Source organism: Marmota flaviventris, chromosome 5 (genome assembly GCF_047511675.1).
Source record: "Marmota flaviventris isolate mMarFla1 chromosome 5, mMarFla1.hap1, whole genome shotgun sequence".
NCBI lineage: Eukaryota > Metazoa > Chordata > Mammalia > Rodentia > Sciuridae > Marmota > Marmota flaviventris.
This window is the reverse complement of record NC_092502.1, coordinates 16,562,111-16,588,672: the sequence shown is the minus strand read 5'-3', so window position 1 is coordinate 16,588,672 and position 26,562 is coordinate 16,562,111. Positions and strand designations below refer to the sequence as shown.

The following is a 26,562-nucleotide window of genomic DNA, read 5'->3' as shown; positions in this document are numbered from 1 at the left end:
CCTGTGCAAGAAGATAATAAGGTGTTAGAACTGTGATGCAATGAGGAATTATATTTATAAGACACTTGGATGATGTTTGAGAAATTTAGTATTAAATTTTAGTTGACAGGATGGTGGGATAATACCTGATCATTTATTTTAGATGTAAATCTGGTACATTGAAATTGAATATTTATCAATCCTAAAAAAATTGGGAAATTATCCTGGAATTTTAACTATATTAAGTTAAATTTAAAAGGTAGGATCAATGTTGGGAATGTTGACCCATTGCCTTATTTGATTAATAAACATGTTGCAAATCAAGTTGGGTATAAGGAAAGGTTATGTGATGTTTTTACTCAGCTGTTGTGTTACTGTGATCAAAGGACCTGATAGGATCCATTTGAAGGGAGTAAAATTTTATTTGGTGCTCACAGTTTCAAAGGTCTGAGTCCATAGACAATTAATTCCATTGTTTTGCACCTGAGTTGATGCAGAAGGGTTTGGGGGGAGGACAGTAGTTGAGGACATGGCAGTCAGGAAGCAGAGAGAGCCCTGCTCACCAAGAATAAAATATGTACCCCAAAGGCACACCCCCAGGTACCCACCTCCTCCAGCCATACCCTACTTACCTATAGTTACCACCTAATTAATCCATAGTAGTGGATTAAGTCATTAATTAGGTTACATTTCTCATAACCTAATAATTTCACCTCTGAACATTCTTCATTGTCTCACAAATGAACTTTTGGTGGACCCTTCATATCTAAACTATAATATACAAGCACCAGTAATTTTTCCTGTGCTTGAGAAAATAATCTATTGATAGAAACTCAGTCTTTTTACATTTATTTTAAGGAAAATGAAGGTATTTAAAAAACTAAAACTTTTTAAGTGACATTAACCACATCTGGCTATTTTTGCACTCTCTGATTTATTTAAGTTCAAATGTTCTAGATGTGTGATGGCAATTTCATGTGTCAATTTGGATAGGCCACAGAACTCAGATATTGTTCAAACTTTAGTCTTGATATTTCTTTGAAGATATTTAAAAATAAGGTTAACATTTAAATGAGTAGAAGTGGAGTAAGGCTGATTATCCTCCATACTGTGGTTGGGCTTCATCCCATCCTTGGAGCTCTTAGGAAAATGCAAATTCCTCGAGAGAGGAGGGGATTCTGCCAATACACTGCTTTTGTACTCGATCAACAGCATTTCCCTGGGTCTTCATCCTGCCAGTCCACCCTGATCATTTTGTATGTGCTGTGCTAAGCCTCTGCACTAGCATAAGCCTCATATATATTTATTTATTTATTTTATTTAGGCAGTGCTGGGAATTTAACCCAGGGGCACTCTACCACTGAACTACATTGAGTTATATCCTCAGAGTGTTTATTTTATTTTTGTACAGGTTCTCACTAAATTGCCAGACTGTCTTTGAATTTGAGCGCCTCCTGGCTTAGCCTCCCAAGTAACTGGGATTTCAGGAATGGACCACTGCATATACAATCTAATTCCTTAAAATTCTCTCTCTCTCTCTCTCTCTCTCTCTCTCTCTCTCTCTCTCTCTCTCTCACACACACACACACACACACACACACACACACACAGAGATAGATAGGTAGATTGTAGGTTTGGTTTCTCTGTAGAACATTGACTAACAGTGTATTTAAGCAATACCATAGATATATTCTGCAAACTTTGCTTCACTTTTCATTGAAGGTGCCATGGAAGTGACGGGCAGGTTGGTATTAGTTTTACTATGATTAGTCTCATTTTCTGAAGAACAAATGGGATAGGAGTTTACATGAGAATGATTTCTGGAAAATAATTTTGTTATGGAAATAAGTTTTCTTTTAGCAATAAATAGTGGTATTTGATAAAGTTTCACTGCAGGGAAGGAAGCTGGAAGGAATTACTACTGACAAGAAGATAGATACTATTGAAGATTTTGAGTGATTTAAGTTTATTTCTAAATCAGTCTAATGTTAAAATAAAATATTAATCTAAATAAAATTTCAACTGCATAGAAGAAATAATTTTGATTATTTTTATAACTAGAAATGTGAATTTTATTTTCATTTACTCTTTGGTAATTAGTTTTAGAAGGAAAAATGTGATACAATTCATTTATTCTTGAACTGTCAGATTTAAAAGCGTATTGTTAATATGTTCCACTTAAAAGGAAATAACAAATATTCCTTTCCAGTGTATAGTTTCACCAAGTCAAGCAGATCAAAGATTTTCTGTGTTTGAGTCACATCATTGAATAAAAAAGCCCCAGGAACCATACATTCCACCTGTCTCTCCTCCCAGCATCACCAAAACTTCACTGGAATTAAAGCACTGAGTCACAACTGCTTTTGATCACACATCAAAAAGGCCATCAGATGTAAATTAATAATTCCTGTCTGAAATGAAATATTATCATTTGCATTTATAACCCTTGGTGACTGTTGAATATTCTGTTTTATTAATCTAGATGTTCTTGATTTACTTGATGAATTGCTGTATATATTTTGCACATTGGCTACTGTATAAATAACCAAAAAAAAATGAGAAAACTTGAGAATCATCTCGAAAGATTAATCTTGTCAGTCAATACAAATGTTGAGTACCTATATGTAACTAGATTAAAAAGGTTGAGTTAAATTATCAAATATTTCCATTAACTAACTTTATCCAGTTAGATTATTCAGTATAAAATATAGTTTTTGTTTTCTTTTAGAATATCAGTGTAAACACAGCTTATCATCTGCCTGCCTGCCTATCTGTCATCTCTCTACCTACCTACTTACCTACCTACCTGGATATTTCAGCAATACTTCAGCGCTTTACCTACTAAAAATGCTATTTATAAAGCCTATTATATTTCCAGTCACATACTCAAAATGCTCTTTCATCCTATTTTCCTTTCACAAAACAAATCATCAAGCACTATTACTGCAAAATTGCCATATCATTTTGAACGGTATCAAAATTTGACATGACTGGCTTGTAGAGTATTTGAATAGTACTATAGCAAATAGTTATTTCTCTTGCAGTAGGTTGAATTATAAATTAGCTCCTATATGGAACTGAGCTTTATATATATGATCACTTTTAAGACTTCCAATCCTGAGAGTACATTTTTAGGATGGAAAAATCTTTTTCATGTGCAAATCAATAGCAGATAAAGTCTTCAAGATAGGAACAATATCATGCCCAGGAGACTTAAGAATTATTGACACTGGCTTTGTTTTAATAAGGTTTTTGTGGGTGCAAAAGGAACACAAATGGTGTAAAGACTAGCATGTTGTTTAATGCACAGCCTTTGAAAACATGATAATCAGGCAGGCCTGTGGATTATAGTCCAGTCAGTGATCTACTCTAACAAAACTCCATAATTCTAGTTTTTGTCTAAGGAGGTAGAAATGTATAGAGCATACAATAGAGCTGGACAGGGCTGCCCATGCCTATAATTCCAGCTACTTGGGTAGCTGAGGCAGGAGGATTAAATGTTGAAGGATAGCCTAGGCAAGTTGAGAGACGCTGTTTCAAAATTTTTTAAAAATGCTGAATATGTAGCTCATTAGCAAAGTACTCCTCAGTTCAGGCCCCAGAACCAACCAACCAATAAACAAAAACAAATGAATAGATAAATAAATAGCTATAGTTATTTAAATTTAAATTAATTAGATTTTACGAGAATCAGAAGTTCAATTCCCAGTCAGGCAAACCATATTTCAAGAGCTTAAGAGTAACACGTGTTTACCATTTTGGTCAGCATAGAGTACAACATTTCACTGAAAGCAATATTTTTGTTAAATAAAAATAGCAATTCTCTTTTATGTAATACTTTCATATGTGTGTTCTTTCTCATTTATTAGTTATTTATTATAAAACTGATGAAAAGAGAAACTTTGGAAGTGTTATTTTGTTATTTCCAAGCCCAGTGTTCAAAAAAAGTAATTCTATAGTATAGTTAAGACAAAATTAGGAACTTAAATCTTTTAGTGCTAAATCATAAGTAGTTGTTTTATCATAACATATATGTATCCTTCTAGCTATAAATTACAGTAAAAGGCAAAAACCAAGAAAAATCATCCTAATTTTTTTTGGTATGTATTAACTGAGCATCATTTGTATATATTCTCAATGTCTATTTTGAAAAAGTACACCTATTTGTGTATAGATTTTTATATTTAGTAGCTAATTAGTATTAATTCATTATTGTCATATCTTGCCTATTGATAGCACTTAGCTAATACCATTTCTCTTTTAAACTACATGCTCAATGTAAAATTCACCTCTTTGTTCATAAAAGAAATGAATAGAAAAAAATTTAATCATAAATTTTAGCATACAATTTGTTCATTGTTTATGCCACAATTACTGTACATGGATTAATAATTATAATTTCTGAACCTAATAATTTATGCATTAATATTTTGTCCCTGTCATGTCTTTAATTTTTGCAATTAATTGTTTTAATAACAGAAAGGTTAATTGCACTATTCATCAGAATTGCTTGCTGTGAAATGGTAGACAAATAAGAACCTTACAGATAAAGGGCATACTTACTAATCAAGCCTGTCACTTCTTTAGAAAGTAAACTTGCTGTGACGGCCTAATAGATTTATGTAATTTGCAAAATCTAGGGTTTCAGAAAAAATCTGTTAAAACAACTGGAGTTGTAACAAAGCTATCAATTTTATAAGTTACTTGCATCTATGTAAGTCTGGGTCTATGTATATGAATGTGTGATATGTTTTAGATATTAGGTTGTCTCTCAAAATCTCATGTGTGATACAATACAAGAATGTTCAGAGGTAAAATGTTTAGGTTTGAGAGGTGTAAGCCAATGGATGATTTGATCCACTGGATTAACAGAGTGGTTTCTATAGGCAGGAAGTATGTGGCTGAAGGAAATAGGTCACTGGGGAGTGCCTTTGAGGTATATATTTTGTCTCTGGTGAACAGAGGTCTCTTCTGCTTTCTGGTGGCCATGTCTTGAGCTTATTTCCTCCTCCACACCTTTCTGCCTGATTGCCTGCCTTGTCTCAGGCTCAGAGCAATAAATTTGGTTGTGTTTACACTGAGACCTCTGAAACCAGGAGCCCCCAAACAAACTTTAACTTCTCAAATTGTTCCTGCCAGATCTTTTGGTCACAATGACAAAAGAGCCGATTAAACAAGGGTTGGATACTAAGGGCATATTTACACATGTGAACACCCATTAATTTAACTATGGTGTAGCAAAATGAATTCTATTCTAAATGTATAATGGCATACTCATTATCTTAAAATTATTAGTGTATGGTATAATGGTGAAATAACATTGCTATAATAAATATAAAGTCAACAACTATCATTCCTACTTACATTGTCCTAGATATTTGGAATTTTTAAAAGTATAATCGTTATGATTATAAGCTAGCCAACTTATCACTCACCTTTCAATTCTTAAAAAGTACTAGAAGAGATAATTATGAAATGCAGTTTGTGTATCTCTAAACAGTGATTCATAAAGTTTCATCTGGCATCTACTGGAAAGAATGGAATTTAGGAAATATCTTTGGGTCTAATAGGGAGATTTAAAATAATAGTGTCTTAAATAAAGTAGTTTTTTTTTTTTTAAATCAAAACTTGAAGTGTAGAATTATGTAACACTTGTTGATTGAGTCTAACTTTTTGGGTCCAGTATCCTTCTCTTTGTCATTCATCTACATTGTTGCTTTATGGCTATAAGTTTGTCACTGCAACTCCAAACTTTTCATCCATAGTCTAGAACCCAGGAAAGAGAGAGAATGTAAAGGGTACAAATCCTGCTGAGGTATCTCCTCAAAAGAACTGTTCAGATGACTCATTAAATGAATTAAATTATGCATACATGAACACAGATCTGTATAGATGGATAGATTAATAGTTACATAAATTCATGTAAGTTTAGGTATATGTGGAATTTTCACATGTGCAATTCACACATATCATTGGCCAAAAGGGACATCTTAAAGTTTCATCTACTATCTTCTAACATGGACACTTAGCTCTATTGCCTTTGGGCCTGCAGTGAAGCAGGGAACATGTAGTAGAGGGTGTCTGTTAACCTCATGGCAGCCAGAAAGCAAAAGGAGAAAGAGAGGAAGGGGCTGGAGTCCCAATACTCCCTCAAGGACAACCCCCAATAACCTTCAATTAGGCTCCATCACCTAAAGGCTCCTCCATCTCCCAATAGCACCATCAACTGGCCACCAAGCCTTCAGCATAGGGGCCTTGGGGGTCCCTTAAGATATAAGCCATTACAAGTCAATCCTCATATTCTAATGATCTATAAAACAGTTACCCAACCTACTGATGATACAGTGCTGAGTGAAAGTGCCATTTGGAAAAAGGGTAATGCTAAGCAAGCACAGTCCCTTGAATTGATCAAATATTCAGGAGCCTAGTAGTAAACTATATGTATGTATTCTGAATAAATCCCTTTGTTCATCCTGTAGCCTTAATTCTGTACTTGCCAGGCTTCATGTCTCTGATCCTCCAGGCTGGATCCTGCCTGGCCTTGAAGAGGAAGCCCTTCCTAGGAGAGGCACACTTCCCTTCCTGTTGGTGGAAGTCCAGGACAGAAGGATTGCTTTTCACAGGTTCCTATCAACCAGACTTGCATTGTCTTTTTTTGTTTGTTTGTTTTTTTCCCTTTCTCTCTTTAAATGCTTTCTTTTCTCCAACGACTTGGAGTGGAACTCTAGTTCCCCTCTTTTTATTTCCAGTTCATTCCTTGGTTGAGTCACCAAAACCAAGATCTCATTTGATGTATCTTCAAGCTTCAGAACATTTGTTATTACTCCCTATTCCATCACCTCTGCTTTTGTCATGATCAATCTTTTATTTTCTGTTTCCTAAAATTTACCCATTATGTCAAGAGCTTCATTTTGAGATTCTGTTTTAATCCATTGACTCTGAAAACAAAAATAGCTTCAGTGGGTAGAGGGCTGCTTGTTCCTTGCTAGAAGGCAGGATACCAAAATTTATTTCCAGTTGAATCTGCTGTCATGTTAAAGTTGTGCTATACAACCATTAAGATTTAGAGTCCAAAAGCAGTTGGTTTTTGAGTCTGGTAAGATTCCTAATCATGGGACATTTGACAACATAGATTTCAGAATGAGGGCAAGAGGTAGACTGTCCTTCCATTTCTGCTTTCATAGCAGTTTGATCAAGTATCAGTTCCTTTGCTTTGAAGAACTTAACAAACATTGGTTAAGAGGGACACAATAAAGGCTAAAATAATCCCTACCACTTAGTTCCATGGCCCAGCTGGTTCATTTTCTAAGTCATTAATGGACTAACCACATCTTATTATGGCAACTGTTTCCTTTCTTTAGATATAGCACTGTGTACTGCCATTTTGACATGAATTTTGCTATACCACGTAGAAGCATTAGTCATATACCTGACCCAATATATGGGGACAGAAAAGCATGTGTTTCCATGCAGTGAAAAATGCTAGTTGTGTAAAAAAAAAAAAACTGCCAGAACAATGCTGCTGAATCATAATAGAAATGTTGATTGGTTAGAGGCAAAAGAGAAGGTATTCACCAGCATCTACCATTCATAGACAAGACATACCTCCCAATTATGTGTCATTCATCATTATTCTAAAGAGTGAATCAACCTTATTGCATGCCATATGCCTTACTAGTGTTGACAAACAAGAATGCAAGAAGATTAATAAAATCCTCACTCTCAGAAACCCTAAAATATATCATGATATGCAGACAAAAAATTGATCTTGAAAGAGAAACTCATGTAGTTATAACTAATTTGGAAGAAACAAATGAGGGCTAAGATACTGATAATAAAGATTTATTGGATGTTTCTTCTGTCCTAGGCAGTTTTAAGTACTCTTATTTATTAAATAGTTAATGACAAATAAAAACCATATAAAGTATTATTATATTCACTTTACAGATCATGAAACTGAGGTACAGAAAAGGTAAGTAAGTTGGTCAAACCACACAATGATCGAGGACAGAATAATGTTAGTTTGGTTATTTTATTATGGAGCTCATGCTCTTATCCAGCGTTTCCTGAGACATTAAGCTGGACTTTTTAAAGAGAAAGAAGAAGTGAAACTGAAATCTGTGCTAAGACTAGACAGAGAAGATGGAGTGAGCATGAGGAATACGAAAAAGTGACTCAGACAAATAAAATCATGTGTAGGAGACTCTCCAGATGAGAACAGGTACAGTATGTTCATCAAGATGAAATAGGCCAATGTGTTTGAAGAATTGTGAACAAATGAGGCAATGATGGAAGGACTGAAGGAAATGTTTAGGACACAGTAAAATGCAGATTTATTCCAGGTGGAAAGGGAAGAAACTGAAGAGTATTAAAAACTATTTTTACCTGCCAGACATTGCTTTCCTTTTGAAGATGTTTTGAAGTTTTTGGAATATTTTAGCAGATAGTTAAAAGGAGACAGTCTCTATAGTCATGGGATCTGGTCATCCAATTCTTGAGAGAAAATCAACTCAACATGATTTTGAGGAGGGGCTCCCCGAAGGGGAGGAAAAGAGTAGAGAGAGGAGAGGAGGAGGGGGGAGAGGGAGAGGAAGAGAACAGAGAGGGAGAGGGAAGAGGAATAGAGCAGAGAGAAAAACAGAGCAGAGAGCATGAGAAAGAGAGCAAAGAGAGGAGAGAGAGAAGAGGAAGAGGGCAGAGAGTCCGTAAGTTATTACTGATTCTTTAAACAAAACAACAACGGGATGGGAAGTCAAAGGAGCATCAATGATAGAAATGAGCAGCGATGTATATAGATGGACAAACAAAAATTTTGAGGGACTGGTATAGATAGAGATAACAATGACTTCTACTTTCAATCTTACGCACAATGCGATGTTTTGTGTTCTTTTCTGATGGGAATTTGTACAATGAGTAGTTTCTTTAGCTTTCTATGAGATGTCTGGAAGAGTGCAATTTTGTTGAAATTCAAGGAAGAAAATAGAAAGGAAATATTTGGAATGAAATATGATCCCTCTTTCAGTGTTATATGATACTCTAGGTAGACATATCCTAATGTTTTATTCACCTTTCTAGGGCTCATTTATGGTAAAATATACACATGATAAGTGTTATATAAATTACAAAATTGTTTATAAAGCAAAACATTATGTACATACTTAAGGCCAATCTAAAATTTCCTGACTCACTAGCCTGCATAAATAGTGAAGTAAATATTATTTACTGATTTATTTTTAAGCTACATGTAAGCAACCAGAGTTTTTGGAAGTAAAGTTCACTAAGTGCCTTGCCTTTTCCTACTAACACTTTTCCCTCCATATCTCTCTGATTCAGGAGATTTTTAAACATATACTCTTAGAACCTTTTGAATTTATGTTTTTTTAATGCCTGATATACCTGTTATATTCTATTTATACATGTCCTTGTTTAAAATCTAGCTACTTTGAGAAGGGAACTTCCTCAATGTGTTAATGAACATATCCCCCAAAATACAGCTAAATCATACTTTACAATGAAACAGGATGAAGACAAGAATGTCCCTTCCTACCACACTTTTTCAACGTTGTACTATAAATCTTAGCTAATGTAAAAGTAAAGAAAAGGCAAGAAAAGGGACATAAACTAGGACAAAGAAAAAATTGTTTTAGGTGACAAGATTATCAATGTAAAATATCAAAAAGAATTTACTAAACAACAATAGAAGCCTCCTGGAACCATCATGTTATTGTAGCAAGATGGCAGGCTATAAAGTTAACAAGTAATAGCCAATCACTTTCTTAAATACCAACAATGAGCATGTGGATATTGAAATGAAAATATAATACAATATACATTTGCTCCCCAAATTGAAATACATAGGTATATATCTAATAGAATAAGAGATGGATGTATAATTACGTGAACAAATGACCTGAATGAACACATCTCAAAAGAAAAAATAAACCTAAATAACTAACAAATATATCTAAGAAATACCCAATACAATTAATTGTCAGGGAAGCAGAAATAAAACTACAATAATATCTAACCTCTTACCCCAGTTATAATGGCCATTTTAAACATACGTGTGTGTGTATGTGTATATGTGTGTGTATAAAACATGCTGTAGATTAAAAAGAAACACTGTCAGATTAGTATATGTGTCTCAAAAATCTAAAAATAGGTCTACTATATTATTCAGCTATGCCACTTGTGTGTATATATCAAAAAGAAATGAAATCAGCATGTGAAAGAGTTACCTCACACCCATGTTTATTGGGAAACTACTCAAAACAGCTAAAATATGGAATCAACTTAGTTGCCCATTAAAAGATGAGGGAACAAAGAAAAGATGCTATATATACACAAGGGAATATTATTCTCCCATACAAGAAAAATGAAAGCACATCATTTGTATCTACACACATGAAACTATAGGACACTTAAGTAAGTCAAACACTGGAAGACATATATTGTAAGTACTCTCTTATACTGAAAGAAGAATAGTAATTACTAGGATGTGGGAAGGGTGTGTTTCATGGAAGTTAAATAAATGATTTTTTGGTTAGATCAATGCAAGTTTTATGAAAGTATTGATATAACACTGGACCCTATTAATAAGCATAATTAGTATGTGTTTATAAGAAATAATTTTTTAAAGTCAAAATGTACAAAATCTGTGTGATAAATCCATAAAACTAATGAAAGAAATCAAAGAAGAAATAACCATATGGAAAGATATATTGCCAAGATATTAGTTCCTTTCAAATTGATGTATAGATTTAGTGCAAAATCCAAAATCCCAGCAAATCATTACATGAATGTTGACAAACTCATTTGAAAGTTTGTATTGAGAGGAAAATACAAGAGCTAATACTAGATGTTTTGTAAAAAAAAAAAAAAAGTTGGAATACTGATACAACCTGACTTTAACACCTCCTTTGAAGCTACACTATTAGAGCAATGGTGATACTTGTGAAACAGCAAATAGATCATTGTAGTAGGATAGAAAGTGCAGAAATAGACTAGCTTGTATATATAGTCAACTGGTCTTTGACAAACTAGAAAAGACTGTTTCAACAAATGTTTCAAGTGTAACAATATCCACATGCAAAAATATATAGATCTAAATAGATATAGACATTACATCTTCCACAAAAATTTGCTTAATCTGAATATAAAATTAAAAAAAAACTGTGAAACTTGTAGAATAATAATATAAGAGAAAAATCTAGATAACCTTAGGTTTGTTGGTTACTTTTTAAGATTACCACCAAAGACACAATCCATAAAAGAAATAATTGATAATCTGGGTTTAATTAAAATTAAAAAAGAATTCAGTATTTTTGAAAGATACTATCAGAAAACAGAGAAGACAAACCACAGACTGATAGAAAACATTTGCAAAGAACGTATTTCAATAAGGACTATTGTGTAAACTATATAAGAACTCCTAAAATTCAACAATAAGAAAACAGCCTAAAAAATGGGCAAACATCTGAGCAAGTGCCTTAACACAGATACATACACATGACAAATGAGAAAATGTTTGACATCTTATTAAAGAATTGCAAACTTAAACAATGATATACCACTATATCCACTCCAGAATGGTTAAACTTCCAAACATAGACAGCATTAAATACTGGCAAGGATGTGGAACTACAAGAAATTTCAATCAGTGTTGGAAATGTAAAATGGTCCAACCACCTTTGGAACCATGTGGCACTTTCTTAAGAAACTAATCATGCTTTTACACATGACCCAGCAATCGCGCTTCTTTGTATTGACCTAAATAAATTCAAAACTTTTATTTGCACAAAAACAGCACACAGGTGTTTATAACAACTTTATTTCTAATTGCAAATCTTGGAAGCAATCAATTAAGTAGGTGAATAGGTAAACTGTGATACATTTAGACAATAAAATACTATTCAGTGCTCAAAAGAAATGAGCTATCCATGTTCCCAAAGGACAGGTAAGAAATTATTTAGTGAAAAAAAAATCCAATCTGAAAAGCTGCACACTGTATGATTCCAGTGATATGACAGTCTGGAACAGGCAAATCTTTGGATCAGTAAAATGATCATGGTTATCAGGGGAAACACAGAGAGGGGGATGAACTAAGCATGGAGGATGTTTAGCACAGTGCAACCATCCTGTAGGATAAGTGTTGAACACATGTCATTATATATTTGTCAAAAAACATAGAAGGTACAACAACAAGTGTGAAGCTCAGTGTAAATTGTCAAATTTGGGCAGGAGGCTGTGATTGTGCAGAAGGTGTGGAGGAAGTTTGAATTTACTGCCTAACTTTTCTGTGAACCTAAAATGCTACAAAAAATAAAACTGTTTGTCTTTCAGGAAACAGTTTGTTTAAAACACTTTGAGACCTAGGACAGATGCCTGTGTTAACCTCACAGTATGCTGAGGTCAGGCACAGTGCTTTCAACTTTGGACACACTTAATAAACAGGAATCATACATTTCTTCTACACAATGTTATCTATAACTGTCCAGATTATATGTATCATATTTTGTTAGATATTATATTTTATGACAGAGGGGATTTAAGATGAAGATAGAAGGCTAATGAGAAAGAATATAATTTTTTTATTTGATCATTTTTATTTTTTTATATATTTTAGTTGTAGATGTACACAGTAACCTTATTTCCTTCCTCCTTCCTTCCTACCTTCCTTCCTTCCTTATATCTTTCTTTCTTTCTCTTTTTTTTTCTTTTCTTTTGCTGAGGATCAAACCCAGTGCCTCATAGGTGCTGGTTGAGTGCTTAACCACTGAGCCATAACTGCAGCTAATTATTCCGTTCTTTTAAATAAAGGTCTTTTTAGTTCTTAAAAAATGATTTTACTTATTTATAAAGTCATATATACATTTTAATATTACAGGCTTAACTGTCTAGCAAGATTGTGACATGGATTGTTTGTTTTAAAGTTTTGATATGATAAATATATTTTTTTCTTTTTTATTTAATTGATTTTATTTTTTTAAATACACGACAGTGGAATGCATTACAATTCTTATTACACATATAGAGCACAATTTTTCATATCTTTGTATATAAAGTATGTTCATGCCAATGCATGTCTTTATACATGTACTTTTATTTTAAAGTCTTTAAACATCACTCTACTTTGCTGGGATAAACCTACTTGATCCCATTTTTGTGTTTTTAATATGATGACAAATTCATTTGAAAGGAATTACTTAGGACATCTATACTTACATTATGAATGAAAATCAGATTATTTACTTTTTGTGTCATGTGAATATCAAAAATTTTTATGATGGCATTGTTATCTTTAAAACAAAGAACACTATTACATTTTCCTCATCCTTTGAAATATTATTGTATATTATAGGAATGAGTTATCAGTGGGCTTTTTCCCTAAGAGTATTTATAAAAGCTGTATAGGCAAGAAAAATATTTTGCTGTGACTCTGACAAAGCTATTGATATTATTCATTAGTTTTGTACTCAATCTGAATTGATTTTAGTAATGTCAATTATTCTACCCAAGTCGTTCATTTACGATTTTCTAAGCATTAAGTTTATTAGCACTGACTTAAATATGATACTTTTTTTTAAATCTAGAATTGTTATTTCACTTTATCTTTCAAAAGCTATTATACTTGTGTTTTTTCTTTTGTTAATTAGATTTGTAAATTTTTTTAAAAAAATTCATAGTGTCATCAGTTTCCCAGGTTCCTTTGCACTGTAATTCCCCCATCTTCTTTTTCTTATTTTATTTTTGTTTGCCTTATTTTGTTGTGTGTGTGTGTGTGTTTTCTAAAATTACATTATGTGTTGATTTAGAAGGATTTGACACTATGAATTTTCCTCTAATTGAAGCTTTGGACACATTCAGAAGTTCTAACGCAGTATTTTCAAATTTTCTAAAAATTGCCTATAATTTCAAGCCTTGAGAATGTGTTTTAGTTACTTAGAAAGGTATAATTAATTTTTAAGTTACTGAATTCATATTATTAATCCTTAGTTCTATTCCATTATGATCAGAGAACTTATGTACCAGTAACTCTAGTTGTTTCTGAATTCCTTTGGGCTTTTAAAACTGATAGATGGAATTTTAGGATTGGTTTACTCTATATGTGTTTGGTAAAATTACTCATCTTATTTTTTTTTCCAACTTGTTAATAATTCTGAATTTAAAATGGCATCAAAGTGTGGAAAGAAGAAAATATTTTAAATGCACAGTTTATTTTGAAATTTATTGCCTTTTGGTGCCATTTTTTCTATATTTCTTATGATACATTAAGCTTTATATTCCTGAGGTGGCTTATCTAAACTGAAATGTGTTCCTGTAAGGTATGATGTGTTTGATTCAGAGTTACCATTTGGACCTTTGATAGAAGGTCTTGAATTTTTGCTGATGTGACAAATCAGAACTGGAAGAGCTCTACTTCAAATTGTATTTCCACATGCAAAAGCCACACTATTGACATATTTGGTCTAAGCCTGGAAAATAGTGTCTGGTCAGTTCTGTCCTGTTCTTCTAACTTTTATTTTCACTATGATGGACAGCATTATCACTAATAATTACACTAATAATTACCTCTTTGAGTTTAATAATTATTATTTTCTCTACCAGCTCTTTGTTTAAAGGGTAGGAAACAGTATTTCAGCAAAAGTTAAAAAGAAAACTATTTCATAATTACTGCTTTAATCTCAAAAGAATCTGCATGAATTAGTAACAGCAACATTTATATTTCAGAATAACACAGAGATTTCCATATAAAGAACACCAGGTGAATCAATGTTAATTAGCACCTGCAAACTAAAAATTCTGAGAGTCTGCCTGGTTTCTAGCTTGCTGACCTTCATCCCTGGTTTGCAAAAGGACAGAAGTTTTTCTATTGATTGTCCCCAGAGTAAATATAAACAAATGTATTGACGTCCGTCCACACCACATCCATAGAGCACTGTTTTAGTATCTACCAAATGGACGATAACAAAGCCAGGGTTAGTTTTTTTTCATGTTTACAGAGTAGACTCAAATTGGAGGAGGAACATGTGTGGAAATGAAAATGGAAATGCCACTCAGAAATCATGCTTCAGTGAAGTAGGCCAAGTTAAATGCTGGTTGTTAATAGCACACAGCTAATTATGCCTCTCTTTCTGTCTTTCACCACGGTGTACTTACACACCCCAAATAAGAAATGGAACTTTTTGACATTTCCTAATATTTTAAAGTGATAAACTGAAATTACCCTTTGGAAGCATAATTGTTGGTAATAAAAAGCTGCTACATTTCTCTACTATAAAGATGTGTTGAAAGTGGCAAGCCGACTTTATGTCTTAGCTGTTCTTGTGCATCAGTTAAATTAGAATGCTTTGATATGTTAATTATTTATCATTTTAAATTATGCATCTTCTAAAATCAAAGGAACACATAACCTATAATTTATTATTCATTTAGCATGAAAACTTGTCTTTATGTGGCTGTTTCTTTTCTAGGTACAGAATTTCTGTTTTGATGTAAAACTTATCAACATATGGCTTCCAAGTACAAGATGGAAAAGTTTATTTATTAAATAAAAAGCATATTAAGCCTCCAACATTTAATCTCCTGTGCAGTTTTGCCATTTTCTATATCTTAATGATATTTTATATCCATTAAGGATATATAGCCATATGTATATATTTTTATATAGAGTATAAAATATGTGTGTCTCTGTACATAGATTAATCTTAATATAGCTTTACATTTATAATTAATACTAATGATATGGGACACTAAATATTTGTATTTAATTTTTGTGGCAAAATTCTAAGGCATTCAGTATTAAATAAAATTGGATTAAATTTATAGCAAACTGAAGTGAATAGAAGGTTCTCTATAATAAAATAATTAAGTAGCATTTATTTACTTCTGATAGACAAGATTCCACAATCTTGTACTGATGGGGAAATATAACAGAAAAACAATGAATTCCAGACCTCCATGCTCCACAAACAGATTAATAAATGATCTTATCTCTTAAAGAATTGAGAAAGATACAGTTTTATTGATTGTTGATATGCATTTTAGTGATCAAAGAATAATGTAGTAAACAGCCAAAAAAGTGCCTTCCTAGTTGAAAATCTATGTATTGAATAGCATTTATCCAAAATTAAAGGAAAAAAAATCAGAGGAACATGTTCTCACTTTTTAGGTTTTTCTTAGCTCTGTTTAATGCCATCTTAGAAGTTAGAACTGTCTTTTATCACACAACCCTTCCCTTTGGGATTCTTGGCGACACCAACTGTTGCACTCCATTTATTTCTACGCCCTTCCAAATTAACTTTAGAGCTTTTTAAAAAAGGAGATCCACTCTCCTCAAAAACTTATGGCTTTGGGTGGCATTCCTAAAGTGTAACTCTGCTGAATATATTTTTAAATCCAAAATAGATCAGAGGGTTACAAACATGAATGCTTAGGAGGAAAAATGGGCAAAAGAGAGAACATTGTAACCACTTAGAAAATCAGAACTACATGTTTATCCAAACCTTGTTTTCTTAATGTTTTACAGATACTGTGCCCAGAACATAAAGGGAACTCCCCAAAGTAGGGATTGTTTTGTACTGCTTCAGATAACTTGGAATGACTATTTGGGTGAAGCCAAATCTTTCAAGATTTTAACATCCCTTTACTACAAGTTCAATATAACTGGAAGGATGTAGTAAGGGTAAACTGCAAGGCAGAATAGGGCATCCAAGTGGGACCCCAAAGGATCAGTACCTCTTGGTCTTCACAAGGTGGGTCGGCCCTTGAAAGCATGGGCTGTTCTCCATATAGGCCGTTCTGTTCAATAGAACTCTGTAGAAGCCATGGGACGCCACTTGCAGCTTGAGATATGTGAAGGTTGGAGTACCCATCATGGATGCTTTCTTTGTCATCCTCCCCCTGTCAGATATCTTTTACTAGGGGATGAAAACTGCCATGTCATAAGCAGTTTCATGGTTAAGTCTGGATTTTTTTTTTTTTTTTTTTTTTTTGGTACCAGGGTTTGAAGCCAGTGATACTCAGCCATTGGGCCATATCCCCATCCCTTCTTATTATTTTATTTTATTTTGAGATAGGGTCTCACTTAGTTGCTTAAGTCCTTGCTAAGGCTAAGATGCTGAGACTGACCTTGAACCTGCCCTTCTACTGCCTCGGCCTCCTAAGTCACTGGCGTTACAGGCATGTGCCAACCTACTCAGCTAGGCTTGTATTTTTGATACATAGTAATTTTGAGATTAATATAAATCTCAGGATACTACAATTTGTTTGACAGCCATAGGCAACTAACACTCAAGGCAAAATAAAATAGCATGCAAGTACACAGGGAGGGTAAGATGCTAGAACTCACCTAAGTCTATAAATCAACCTGTCATTACATTGGTGTCTTGAATAGGATCATAGGCCTTTAGGCAGGTCTTCATTCCCTGAAGGATTTTTCTGCTATCTGTAGTTCATTCATAAAACATTCTACAAATTATTTTTCCTATGAAATAGTTTCAGAGAATGAAATGGTCAAGTATTAAAAGACCAGTGTCAGCCTTTACAAAAATCCTGTAGTAGAACAGCAATATTTTATTAAGCACCTATTTGAATCAACTTTACTCTTGGAAGATTGAGATCTTATCTCATATATATTCCTGTAAAAAATGTTTTCACGAGAAGGGAGCTTAAGAAAGTTTCCTTTGCCAACATTCTATTTCTCCCATCATTTCTTATTATGAAAGATAATAATCATACCTTATAATCTAGGATGATATTCCCTACAGCATAAATCATTTTAACATTAAACCTTAATATTTATTGCCTGTTCTATCTTGTTGCTGACAGTCCTATTAATGCTTCGCTTAGCAAGTCAAAAAGCTATACCTCAGTACTATATAGTACTAGAAAAGATTGAGAAAACTCTTTGTACACAAATCAGCGGAAAGCATAACTTATCTGTTACAGCACAGGAAGATTAAACACATGGCCATAAAAATCCCTGCAATCACGGTAACTGGAGTCGAGGTTGTCTCTATTGCTTTAATAAATCCTTTAAGTATGCTTTCAATCTCTCAACAATTCCTGACAAAGCTTGTGTGCTGTTGTTGTGAATCTGCCTACCTCGAAAGTCCTGATGGTGAATATTTCATGTGGCTTATCACTTCTCTGTGTCCCTAGTCTGGGAGAAGCTAGTGTACTGTCTGCTAGTGCCGCTTAATACCTTATTAGTTGAAGATGGATTTGTACTTTCAGCCTTTAGCCACCTAATTTCCTGTTACAGAAGATAAAAATTTTATTTTTGCAAATGATGAATGAGGTGATTATATTTCACAAATTTTAAGGCCATGGACCATTAACTGAATCACTCTGAGCACTTGTCATTTTACCCATATGTATGCAACTTGAAAAGAGAGGGCTGTGTTGTTGTATTACCTGACGATTGCTACAGATGATCCCTCATAAACGTCATGTGAAAACTTTATTTAAGCATGAATAAGACTAGGAAAAAGTTAACCCTTTCAGGGATATTTTGAGGGATTGCTTATGTCAATGTTAGAATGAAAGGAGTTATCTCCTTTCTCTTTATTCTTAAGATCTCTTGTATAGTAGCAACTAAAACCTAACACAAACCACATTTGGAGAGTATAAATAGATAAATATTGTTGTTCAATTATACATGTCTTCTCACTGAAAATTTATGTGATCAGGAAAAATATCAACATTGGATTATTAAGAGGAAATGAGCTTATTAGAATCTTTCTCTGACTTGGCCTTCCAAGAGAAATAATTTTGCTTTAGTAGTTTGGACATTGACTCTGATTTCTATTTTGGGGATTTAGGCTTGACATTTCTCAGTGACAACTTAAGGCAGACAAGATGAACAAAATAATTGCCCGAGTGTTTGGTAAGGCATTCCATATAGCAAAAACCACTAGTGCTAGAAAATTAACTCTACCATTTCTTAATCCCATAGTTTTTCTTCTTAGAGATAAGTTCAGCCCACACTGATATTAGTGGGTCTACAAACCTCTAGCTGATTGCATAATCAAAGCTGGAAAAATAAGAAGCTTTTAGTGTCTAAAAGGTTTCTGGAGTTCTTGTATTTTTAATCCTAGTCCATCCCCTTTTAATTTCATCCCAGTGGGATAAGTTTACTTATAACACATGGCTTTTCTCATTCCAACATCACTCACATTAACAGAAGTTTTCCTTCCCTGGGAATGGATGGACTGCCAGCTTATTCAGCCTTAGTCAGAGCCTCTGTTATTTGGCATCAAATGTAAATTGGAGTCTTGATCTTTAGAATGTGGTTCTTTGCGGCCTTCTCCCATCTCTTCTATTTTCTCTGTATCTCACCAACTTAATGCATTTTATACCTAGGAATTAAGCCTATTCTATTTTTATATGGTGATAGATTCTGTTGCTGATAATTCCTACCCAACCATAAACATTCTGTACATGCAGCTTTTACATTACTTTATGTGAGTTGTTTTGCTGATTATTTGATTCATTAAGTTTTTTCAAAGGTTGTGGATTTAGGTTAAAATGCGATCAGGAAAGATTTTTATAGACTCTTTGTCTTTTGCTCAATTTTTAGACTAAGTTACAAATAATCAAGAGTCTTATTGGTTGTTGTTACTTCCATTAATAAAAATAAAATTACAGAACCTGTGTTAAGAATCTTAATTTACTTAAAGAATCTCTTGCATATACAGGGATTTCCTCATTTGGTTGTGTGTAATCCCACTGTGTCAGACTAAGGTCACAATGATGGTATTTCCTTAGGGTTGTGCAGATGGTTCAGACCTGGCACCAGGAATCTGGGACTTTGCCACTTTTCAGAATGCCATGGCCTCCAGGAGCCATGTCACAAGCAGACAGGCCCTGCTCACTGAGCACATAGCAAAATATCATCAGCATTGTATTGACTAGGAACAGAAAGAGTAGTGTAAAGTCTGGTTCTAGAGATGTTCTCAAACAATGAAACGGAGAATCACACACATAAGGAACCAAGCTGGGAGCAGGAGATAGTATCAAGGTGTCCTTCCTGGACTCCTTTCCCTGGTCTACCCAAGACATTCACAGCCTCCAACAAGGTAGTATTTAATGTCACCTCTTTGGGCCAGATTTTGTCAATACACCGGGTTCCTTCAGATGGTCTGTCTATGTTAAAATCATATGGGCTTAATTTGGAGACTGCTTTTTAGATTTTGAAAAATGTTCTCTTGTATAGAAAATATTATGGCACATATTGTCATATTTTAATATTCTGTCCAAGTTCAGATACCCAGAACTCAGTAAACCGTACTTGGTTTGGGAGCTGGAAAGATTAAAAAACTAGCTGGGCACTGTGACACATGCCTATAATCCCAATGGCTCTAGAGGCTGAGGCAGACTATTACAGATTCAAAGCCACCCTCAGCAACAGCAAGGCCCTAAGCAATTCAGTGAGACCCTATCTCTAAATAAAATACAAAATAGGGCTGGTGATGTGGCTCAGGGGTTGAGTGTCCTTGAGTTCAATTACCAGTACCCCCTCCACAGGAAAAAAAAAAAAAAAAGATTAAAAAACTCAGATGCTCTTAGAATTGCTGAATAGGGTATGTGTCTTCTGCAAATTCAATGAGGAATTTTTGAAATGGATTTTCAATCCTATCCTAATTGCATAAAATATTGAGATATTTTATAACATTGAAAGAAATACTAAGGAAAAGTATTTCTAACCTGTCAGGTTGTCTCAGTTTGTTAATTCCCTTTAGTAATGAATAGATTATTGATAGCTTCTTGGCCTTTTGGCTAAGATCAAGTGTAGTATTTGTTCTTATCATTGTAGTAAATTAATTAGAAAGTTAAAGTTGGAAGAAGAAGAAACTAGGCATGTTAGGCTCTTTTATGGGAAAGGTAATGGCAATATAGCACAATTCGATAAAACAGTTTAGAAGCCATTATTGCTTACTTTGCATTGCATTAAGTCCCAAAGAGAATTAAATGAGATCTCATGCACTACACAAAATATTTCAAAGTATCATCTAATTAAGACCTTACAATAACCGTATGAGTTGAATGGTTAGGACTCATCTGCAAGTATACTAATTTTCCTTGTTTTGTGAGGACTTTGAAACCATATTAGTCTACCTTAAACCTTGTGCACTCAGGTTTAACCAAGATTACTCAGTCCTCCCACAATGGACTTATCTTCTGCTGAAACACCTTGCATGACCTTATAGTTCCATGCTTACTTAATGAATAAGTGGAATGTTGAAGGAGAACATGAAATTTGACAATTTTCTTATACGTCCTTGGGAATTTTCTAGGGTTTTAGGACCAGTTACTATGATATTGAGCCCTTCCCCAAAATATCCAGCTGCCAGCACCTCAACTCTCAGTGTGAAGAAGGTGAGTTGAAGGAAAGTATGTTAAAGCTCACCATTGAGTAAGAAGGAAGAATATATCTTTAATTTTCTGGGGATAATATATCTTTGTAAAAACAGTTTCTTAACAAATGACCAGAATATATCAAATAAATGGGAATAAAGTTTAAAACATTCACTGAGGAAATGCTACACTGATGATGATTCTTAGTTTTTAATTACCTTGGCTCTGAATGTTCTCTGTTGTGGAAGTTCTATGTGTCAGGCAAGTAAAAGCCAGGATACTATGAATTTAATTTTCCTGAAAAAATTGAGAATCATGGACAGAGTGTTCTCAGCCTCCTTATAAGATGGAAAAATAGGTGTCTAGTGAGAAATAAAGACAGATGGCAAAATAATAGTCAAATAGAATTTTTTTAAGGTTTTTGACAAATGTCATGTTTTCTGATGTGGAATAAATTCCCTTGAGATAAATTAATAATTTTAAAACATTTTCTTAATGCTTAAAATGATATGCAGATTCAAGGACCCTAAACAAATCTTAAGCCCTGGAACCCAAAAATATGTAGCGTAACAAAGAAGTTTGCAGATGTGATTTAAGGATCTTCAGGTGGGAAAATTCATCTGTTTTTCCCAGGTGATCCCTTGCTATCACAAATATCTTCACATATTGAAGAGGGATACAGGAGAGTCAGAGGCAGAGGAAATGTTGAGATGATAGAAGCACAATTCAGAGTGTGGTGGGGGAATGAGCCAAGGAATGTACAAGTTCCTTGATACTGGAAAAGACAAGGAAATGAATTCTTCCTTGGAGCTTCCAGAAGGAACACAGCCGTGCCAACACTTTGATGTTAGCCCAGTGAGAATCACATTAGACTTCCAATCTTAATAATTTGTAAGAAAAAAAAAAAATCAATGTATGTTGTTTTAAGCCACTAACATTGTGACAATTTGTCATTCTAGTAATAGGAAATTCATGTGCTTAACATAGCCAAGATTAAACTGCTGAATTTTTGCATTTTTACTAAATAGTTGTAGTTGTGCCAATAACTAAATAATACATGGACCCCACCCCCCCAATGCCTTGGCACTCTATCCTTACAGGAGGAGATGCATAACACTTTAATGAATGATAGAGAATAGAAGGATAACCAATTCTTTCTGGTTTCACTGAAACTTTCTTGATGTTAGTTCTGAAAGTCTCATTTCCTAGAACTTCCTTCAGTTGGGTACATCTTGACAATTTGTTCCCCTATCCCAGATTGAATTTCTAGATGAATGAACTTGTCCTCACAAGTTAATCAAGAAGGTAACCAGGCAATTCATTGTGGGTCTTCAATGTCCTCAAGAAACTGCAATTTTCAAGTGGTGAATTGTACTGCTACAAATATTGATGTGGCTGTGTCCCTTTAGTATGCTGTTTTTAAGTCCTTTGGGTATAGACAGAGGAGAGGGATAGTTGGGTTAAATGGTGGTTCCAGTCCCAATTTTCCAAGGAATCTCCATACTGCTTTCCATGTTGGCTGCACCAATTTGCAGTCCCACCAGCAGTGCATGAGTGTGCTTTTTTCAAATGGTATGCATGGTACACTAAAGCATGCAGGAAAACATCATTTTGGGTCAAAATTGCTCTTGAAAATTCCTTAGGAAGGTTCCAGGTTGCAGACAGACTTAGTGTCTCTCAGCAAAGCTGACACTGGCAGTTTCCTCCCAGCACTAAAACAGATTGCTCTTTCTCTGGTAAGCCCCAGAAGGAATTAACTTGTGTTTAGGGACCATGTGCTATGAAATTCACATCAAACTGGTTTATTGAGTAGTCTCAACTCAGTGGGGGTGTAAACATGAAGCAGTTTGTGTTTCTACAATCACTGCCTTCGACTGCAATCTGTCAAAATGTTCTTATTGACATCTCTGACAGATTTCACAACTTTTCATTCACTCTGGTTATTTAAAATCCACTTCATTATAAGACTTGTTTGTATCATCTCATTTGAATATCACCTCTGCACATAGACTTGAGCTGAGAGCCATGTCCTGCTGGAGTGTTGGAGGGTGGGGAAAGAAGGAGATGTCTTCTGCTCCAGAAACACTCCTCCTTTCTCTTCAAGACCTCCCTATTCTAATGTGCTTGCAGCCTGAGAAAGGAGAGGGAAAGAGACAAAAGTATGATCTGTTTGACTGTAGTATGGGCCACCACTTCTTCCTCCCTTCCCAGTTGAAAGGCCAGGCTCCTGATTTGCTCTAGTAGTGCATAGATTAGAAATGTAGAAGGGTCATGGTGGAATTCCATACCTCCCTCAGCTCCAACAGGAGCTCCATACCTTCATAAGGAACCATCTCTCTAGCTTTCTTGCCAGTAGAGCTCTCTATCCCAGTGGGTAACCATTTCATGCAAAACAATGACTGAGGAACTTTAGTTCTGCTCCTCCTACATGGTCTTCTTGATTCCTGGGAAATACATACCTTGAGTTCTCCAAACAGTATAAACAAACAAACAAACAAATAAATAAAATTCAGCTGCACCACAGCTCTGCCTCCCCCTATCCCAACACCCTTTTTCCAGTTCTCTTCTTCCTTGCTCTTATAGTCACAGAATTAGCACAGCAAGATGAGTGCTTAAGCAGATGGTGAAGTTGGATACCAAATAATGGCTTTCTGTTCTCAGTTCTCCCCATCTTTATAAATGGCTTTCATCCCAATCCCCCTCAGTTTATTGTGGAGGCTTTAGTGAAAAAGAGCATCGGTAAAGAAACAAAGTAATTAAGGGACACATTAGCCATTTGCAATTTATGGACTTTTAAAATTCAAATCTAAGCAAACTATAATATTAAATATATGCATTTGTAATATAATCATGAAATCTGAACACTTGTTTTGTATTTCATGATAGTGAAGAATCTTTATGTTTATTTATTTATTTTTTTAAAAATGGGGCAGTATTAAAGTCTTCCCTGTGTATTCATAAGGGATTGCTTCCCAGACCCCCTGACATTACCAAAATCTACAGATAGTCAAGTTCTTTATATAAAATGAAAAAAGTAGTATTTGCATATAACTATACATATTCTATTGTATTCATTAATTCCTCTCCACACTACTTAAAATACTTAACACTATGCAAATGCTATGCAAATAGTTGTTACAATGTATTGTTTAGGGATTAATGACAAGAAAACCTCTACAAGTTTAGTTCAGACATGGGGCTGGGATTGTGGCTCAGTGGCAGAGTGCTTGCCTTGCACATGTGAGGCACTGGGGTTTTATCCTCAGCACTACATAAAAATAAGTAAATAAGATAAAGGTATTGTGTCCATCTGCAACTAAAAATTATTTTTAAAAAGTTTAGTACAGACACTTTTTATTTTTTAACTATTTCCCATCCATGATTGGTTGCCATCTTGTATCTCTGAACCTAGCAATGTGGAATTCACAGATATGAAGCACTTAATGTATTGTTTACATTTATAAAATTATTCTGTTCTTTAGAAATGGGCTTAAAATATTTACAGGCAAATTGATAAAATGTGTTATATTTACCCCAGAAAACTCAGATTACAGAAAGGACCAGAGTCATTCTTGAAATAAAATTTACCACAAGTTTTTTCAGGTGGGTACTTGGGAGTTCATTATACCATTTCTATTATTACACATGTTTGGAATTTTTTATAATAAAAGTCATCAGTACACTTTTACCATGAACATTTTGATCTTTAAGGAATTTTTCCCGTGTAATTTTTTTTGAAGAGTTGAGATGTTCCTACCATTGCATTATTACTAATTCTATACTTTTTGATGTATAGTTTGGGCCTGATTTATTCCAAAAGAAAATCAACAGGTCTCTGTCTTTCAAACAAAGTTATCTGGATGTAAAGGAATAATGTATATGTAGTCACCTGGACTGTTCTCCATCTTTACCAAAATGATAGGAAACATTCAGAAGTGTAGGTTCAGATGATATCTACAGGAACATCAAGCAAACCAGACTCACTTATCTGGTAATTTTCTGCACCTTTCAAAGACTCCTGGAGACTTCACACAATCATTTTGTTTCTGTTAAATGAAGGACAAAATGAGAGATTAAACATGAATTCAAAAATCCACACATGCCGTTTTCTAAACCACATCATACACTTTTTTAAACTCCTGTTCCTGTATTTTACAAAGAAACTAGAGTTTAATATACAAAGTATATTGAATTTAGTCTAGATTTAGCGAGAGTCCAATAAGATAGGTTTTTAGATTCTTTGAGATATCACTTTTTAATAATGATAAATATTTCTGGTTTAATTAATCATCTTGCTAATTTATTCCAGCCTAATCCTGTATTTCTTAGCAATATTATGGATGCATATCTCAGAAGGATTTAAATAAATTCCAAAGGGAATCACACTTTACATGCAAAATGATTTCAAACTCAATTTCTCTCCATACTCTGTGTCTTAATTTGCTGTTCATAAATCAGTATATTTAGAAAAGACTGGAAACTTGTTTCCAGCGAATAACCTAATAATATAAAATTAATTTTGATTTATACAACCTAAAATTTCATATTGTTTACATGTAAGCATAAGTTGTTTTTATAAACACTTCAGTTTTTAAAAATTTTAAAAGGTGTTTTTTTTTTTTGTTAATAACTATACTATGATAAAGAGACTCCTTGGTGAAATATACTTATGAAATACTAAAGATGATATATTCCTCTTAGAAGTCTTAATACATGTTAGCATAATAAAGTTTCTACTAGGTTTTGTAGGAAAGAAATTTCATTTATCTGTTTATTTCTCGAGTTTATTTAATTTTTTAACATTTTTAAAAAATGTATATTAATTTATTTCAGATCACTAATATTCATAGATCTTAATTTCAAAAATGTTCCTTAAAAAGCTTCTTAATTAAAAGAGCAGAGTTTTAAAATATAAATGCCTCATTTATTTTAATACATTAATACGAATTCAGATTTTATAAAATTTAAACTTGTAGTAAACAATTTTTACACAGTTAAAAAGAATTTGCTATTTACACTTACTATGTTTTATATGTTCTGTTGCCTATAGAGTAGGATAGACAACTATAAATGAAATTATTCACTGTTAACTTTTGGAATTTTTTGTATGACAGTGAGAGAAGTAATGAGGGAATAGAATATAACAGGGTTGTGGGGATGGAAAAGATGGATTTGAAAATATTTAGGGGCTGGTGTTGTGGCTCAGTGGTGGAGTGCTCAACT

The 26,562-nt window shown here is 33.8% G+C and overlaps 1 pseudogene; it reads left to right on the top strand.

Moving 5' to 3' along the window:
• The first annotated feature begins 20,740 nt into the window (after positions 1–20,740).
• On the top strand, positions 20,741–20,959 carry LOC114095503 (U2 spliceosomal RNA; annotated as a pseudogene).
• The last annotated feature ends 5,603 nt before the right edge of the window (positions 20,960–26,562 follow it).